The sequence below is a fragment of the Manacus candei genome, unplaced genomic scaffold, assembly GCF_025592945.1.
Source record: "Manacus candei isolate 608988 ecotype Guabito, Panama unplaced genomic scaffold, ASM2559294v1 h1tg000003l, whole genome shotgun sequence".
NCBI lineage: Eukaryota > Metazoa > Chordata > Aves > Passeriformes > Pipridae > Manacus > Manacus candei.
The window spans coordinates 21324480-21330479 of NW_026138051.1; positions in this window are offsets into that span (position 1 = coordinate 21324480).

Below are 6000 nucleotides of genomic sequence, written 5' to 3' on the forward strand. Positions count from 1 at the left end.
ATGGCTCCTACCTACAGAACAGCTGTTGGCCCTGCAACAGCTTGTCAGAAGGCAGCTTGATTCTGATTACATTGAACCATCTCAGAATCCTTTAATTACCCCTGTGTTTGTGATAAAGAAAAAATCTATGAAATGAAAACCTTTGCATGATCTCAGACAGGTTGGTGCAATCATGGTTAGTAAGCATTGGCTTACTGACCCTGTCCTAGTTAGGACAGCTGAGATCAGTTCATCATGGTGGGTGTAACCCAAAACTGTATTCTATAGCCTTCCATGTCATTTCCCAGAAACTAGACTATTGTTGTCAATAGACTATTCGCACCCTCTGCCCATAGAGCCTGACTCCTCAGGCTATAAACTAGGTGTTAAGAGGCCTGTGAGATAGAAGGATATTTCTGTCCTCACACCCTTTGTGAAACTCCCCACCCTGAGGAGAGTACCAAGCATTCCTGCCTGAACTGGAGGATATATAACCTTGGAGTTTTGGAACATTTTTCAACCCACTCCTGGGATCCAGAGGACGGCTGCATCTCATCGCTCTCAACCAGACTTAGACCATCACTGGACTGCGATCACCAGTTCTGGCCAGACTGCAGCAGCTCTCCCACCAGCAGGTTCTTCCCCTCTCCCTTTACTTTGGACTCAAAGAGGGCCCAAGGAACACCACTTTGTTCATGCCCCAGGGCACTGGGTTATACATTTGGGTTTTTGTGGGTTGAGACCAATTGTTTGTTTGTATTATTGTACTTACTGTATCATTTTAATAAATTGTTATTCTGACTTATAATCTCTCCTTTGAGTTGAGTTCATTCCCCCTGCTGGTTAACTTTTAAACCAGCACAGACCCCTTCTGTGCTTTCTGCTGAATAACCCATTGTTATTATTGATTTGACAGGTTATCTTCTCACAATCCAGTTAGATCCCAGTGATAGAGAAAAAATGTGCATTTTTAGTTCCATCTATTATTCGTGCAGAACCTTATGAGTGTTATCCATAGAAAACCCTCTCCCATAGAATGAAAGGCTTTTCTATAATTTGTCAGTGGTTTCTGTTTCCAATGCAATTTTCTGACTGTCTTTGTTGTCATTATATAGATGATATTTCTGCTAGCTGTAACCACTGAGGATTAGCTGGGTGTGTTGGACGCTGAAACCAGAAAGAGTCTACAATTCTTTGGCCTAGTAGTTGCTCCTGACACGGTGCAGTGAAAAGTACCCTGGAAATATTTAGGGTTCATGTACACAAAAAGCAGTCATTTCTCAACCAGTTATGCCAAGTCTTAATTTTCAAGCGTTGTTTGTACTCTAAAGAACTCCTTTGCAGAGGATTGTTCCAGCAAGTTTCCTATGCTTCGATCCAGTGCAGTTTCATAGTTTTTTACCTCTTTTACAGTTTTGAGAAAAACACGCTGTGCTTGGCCAAAAGCCTCCTTTAAGCTGATGGTCTTGTGGTCCCTGTGGGAGCTGGGGGCGGAGCGCAGCGTGCAGGTGTGGACCTTGTCCTTCTCACAGTAGCATTCCAGCAGTTTACTGTACTGGGGGATTTTCTCTCAGCCAAAACCTGGGCACCACAGAGCCCCACCAGGACGTAGTTTTTTCTGAGTGTTCTTTGTGCTATGCTTACTCAGGTGGGCTTGGCACAGGGAGACCTTGCGGGTCAGGCAAGTCTTCATGGCTGAACGGGGGCTTGTGGGGTAAAGGCAGAGTGGGCACTGGGAAGGGCCCTGCTGGCATATTTCTGTTCCTTCTGTATGCATGCACTCCTTGCAGAAGCTGTGACCGCACCCCAGAGACATAGGGTTCCTGTAAATGTCCAGCCAGACGGGGCATGTCAGTTCGTCCTTCAGCCTGGCCTCAGCACCCACCTCGGCCATGTTGCCTGAGCTTTGTGACAGGGCTGAGAGCAAGGAGGAGGGTACTGGTGAGAAACTGAGAGCACAGCATACAGAAGCCTTCAGATGTCGATTTAACTTAATTCATTCCATTACTCGCTCAGTTGTTGTCTCTTGTCCGGATTGTCGTCGTGCTTGTACTGTCTATTTTAGTACTAACCCTCGAGGTCTTACTCTGGCAAAAGATCCCCAAGAGTTAGATTTAATGGGATCACTGTATATACATAACACAAGTGGTAATGGGACTCAAACCTGTTTTATGTTGAGATTATTTCAATCTAGATTAAGTGTTTATTAAAACCACGACTTGTCCAGCTGGCACAAACTGCCTAGCCTGTACACAAAAGAACTGTAGAACCTGAGTGAAACAGTAGAACACACAAAGAAAGTAACAGTAACAACTAGTCCTATAGACTTGTGGCTTCAATCTATTTTTGGTTCTATGTCTGAATGGGTTTTAAGTTTTGTTAAAGAAAAACCTACGATGGTTGTTGACAATTGTTGTAATTTTAGTAATAGTTCATATTGCTTTTTCTTGTGTTGTTAAATGTGCAAGTGCTATAACACAGAAAACATTATTAGCCCAGAATAAAAAAAGGGGGGTATTTGTAGGGAATTGGCTATAGAACACAGCTTGCCTAGGCCTTGGGAACATCTTAGATAGCGAGGTTACAGTGCCCTTGTACCCTGTTAGATGGCAGGTAAACAGGACATTGTGATTAGCAAAACAAAAAGCAACTGAGTACCACCTGTGTCAACAAAGAAATGAGTAAGAGGTGAGATAACACTTAAGCAGAACCAATAATGAGCTTAGCTTTTGCAATATGTATGAACTAATTATAAAGCATATATTAAGCTGTTAGCAATGATCAATAAACGAAGCTTGCTGATTCTCATATTGAGCGTCTCATTCTTCCCTCGTCACGACAAGTGGAGACCAATATCGTACCCCATGCTACAAGATATGAAAAAGGCCATCGTCGAGTATGGGTTGGGGGCACCCTTCACCATCGAGTTGCTAGAATCCTTCTTCCTGGCCTATAAGCTGATACGTTACAACATAAGAGCAGTGATAGGAGGACTCTTTACAACAGTACAGTCCTCAGTATTTGAGGTAGAATGGAAAAAATTAATCACTGCATATGTCAATGACAAAATGGAAAGAAGGGGAATCCCAATTCAGCAGGCAATAGACATGCTCTATGGGGAGGGGAACTATTCGTGTAGGGGGGATCAAGCTCGAATTGACCCCAAATTTTTAGAAGCGACTAAAGAATTGGCATTAGAGGTCGTGAAAAGGGTGACAGATGCCTATGTGCAGACGCCTTCTTTCACACTTATTAACCAAGGCCCAAAAGAACCTTTTGTAGAATTCATACCCAGGCTAAAAGAGGCAATCAGTAGGCAGGTCCACCAAAAAGAGAGCCAGGAAATTTTATTCAATAAATTGGTTCTCAAAAAGGCGAATGAGGACTGTCAGAAAGCTTTGAAGATGTTAAAGGATCCCTCCCTACTCGAAATGATAGACGCTTGTAAAAATATAGGTTCCAATTCCCATAAAGCACGTCTATTGGCTGCCACTTTCATGGGTCCCCAATCATGTTTCAATTGTGGTGAAAAGGGACACTTCAAAAAACATTGTCCTAAGTTAGTCCCCGAACCAAATTTGCCTAAGACCCTATGTCGGAGGTGTGGGAAGGGCCGCCATTGGTCTTCTAGTTGTAGGTCAATGACCAATATCAATGGTGAGCCCCTTCCCCCCAGGAGGTCCCCAGAGCTGAGGAAAAGGGTAACCTTCCAATCTTTGCCCGATCTTCGCCCTTGCTCCTGTGAACATCAGGGAAACGGGGAGCAGAGCGCCCAGGGGGGCGCGACGACACAAATAACCCCTGCTCTCCGCTCCATCCTGCGCCCAACACTGCGCCCAGCTACCCCATTACCCAAGAGCCTCCGACAGACCTCATTCCCGTTCAGTGTGATCCTTTAAATTCAGCAGACCCTATCTCAGTTAAAAACCAGTGTGTTCCCCTAAATTGGATAATCCTTTCCGTTACTCACCCGTCTACTCACCTAAGCTCCTATGAGCAGGCCAGGGTTAGACCATCTGCCCCGGTCGATCCAGATAAGACTTACCTGTGATATCGCACTTTTCAGCAGTGGCTAAGGGAATAATTGTAGTGCCTACTCTCCTGACGGGACTGACGAACACAAATATAGCTATATGCCTAACTGTGCATCTCCCTCCCGTGCAGTTGGAGGACCGCTTCCCCGTGGCGAAGATGGTCTCCACCGACGAGCTGCTCTGCGTGGTGTCCCCAGATGAGGAGCGGAGGGAGGGATCACTGAGGGAAGTCCACTGGACAACCTCGGTGAAGACCTCTCGCCCTCTTCTAACATGTCTCATCTACTTTTCTCAACCTAGGCATCCTCAGAAAGTCAAGGTGGAAGGGTTACTCGACATGGGGGCGGATGTCACTATAATTGCCTTTAAGGACTGGCCGTACGGCTGGCCAGCCCAGACCACTAACATCAGAGTCAGCGGTGTAGGGGGATCGCAGTACCCCGTCAGGAGTAAAGAGGTAAAGAGGAACTCCGAAGTTCCACCCACCTTTTCCCTGTCTCCCTATCACACTTTTCCCTGAGTTGTCAGTCCCATGCTCCTCCCCAGTTCAGAATCCTCCCCTCAGACTTTAAACCCCTTATTTAAATCCCTGTTGTCCCTGAATAAAGTGGCATTGCTGCACGAACCCTCAACTGTGCCAAGAACCGTTATTGCAGTGCTCAGTCCTATTTCCCATCCCCCTGGACCGTGGCAGCAGGGAGATTGCCAAAACTGAAACCAGTACACAGTTGAAAGCTGAACAAAACAACATTTATTCCAAAGAAAGTAGCAAACAAAATGAGAAACCGAGAGACAGAAAAGAGAAGGGAAACAAGTCCCCAAGACAACCCCCCATTCACTCAAGTGTTACTTACCAGGTTGTCTTACCGACCCCAGAATGCTTAGAATTCCCCATAGCAGAAGCTGCATCCTCATTATGCTCAATGAGCCAATTTTCATTAATGTGAGGAAAGCTGAGAGACTGTAGAAACATCAGTTGAACTTCAAAGTCTCCTGGTTTCTGTCTCTCCTCAGACTTAGAATCAGGGTTAGGGTTAGGGTTAGGGTTAGGGTTAGGTTTAGGGTTGGGGTTAGGGTTTAGGGTTAGGGTTAGGGTTAGGGTTAGGGTTTATTTTAGGGTTAGGGAGCCGGGTTTGCGCATAGCTTGCAGTCTCTTTTTTAGGGTTAGTGTTGCTCTGCGCAAACACGATTCCCTGACCCTAATCCTAAAAAAGTGAATACAAGCTATGTGCAAACCCTGTTCCCTAACCTTAACCTTAAAAAAGGGACTGCAAACTATGCACAAAACCAGTTCCCTAACCCTAACTCTAAAAAAAGTGACTGCAAGCTACTAGGGTTAGGGTTAGGGTTAGGGTAAGGGTTAGGGTTGGGGTTAGGGTTTAGGGTTAGGGTTAGGGTAAGGGTTAGGGTTAGGGTTCGGGTTAGGGTTAAGGTTAGGGTTAGGGTAAGGGTTAGGGGTTAGGGTTGGGGTTAGGGTTAGGGTTAGTCAGAATCTGTCTCAATGTGCGATCTAACCATCGTGGGTTTACCCCATTCCAGGAACACAAACTGTAAACCCTAAAAAACCTGTAAGCTCAACTCTTGCCTTTTCAGGGCTTCACACCGTCAGCACTGGAGGGAGGGAGGGGCCCGACTGCTCATCAGAGGTATCATGCAAGTCAAAAGCCTGAAAAGTCTCCTAGAATGCATAAATCATTAACCATTTCAGTCTCTGACAATTGGTCCACACAGTAACTGCAAGCTATGCCCAAAGCCTGTTCCCTAACCTTAGAAGAGAGACTGCAACCCTCGAGATGTTGGAGGCTCGAGGCATGGTCCGTGACACTAATCATGGCTATAACTCATAACTTCTTGGAGTATGGGGACTTCCCTCCTTCACCCCTGGCAGATCAAGGTCACCACTTCAACTGACAGACATGGAAGCATCGCTGGACCCCGTGGGCGGTGACTATATACATCTGTCCACTCTCAACTTTTCTTTCTCTTT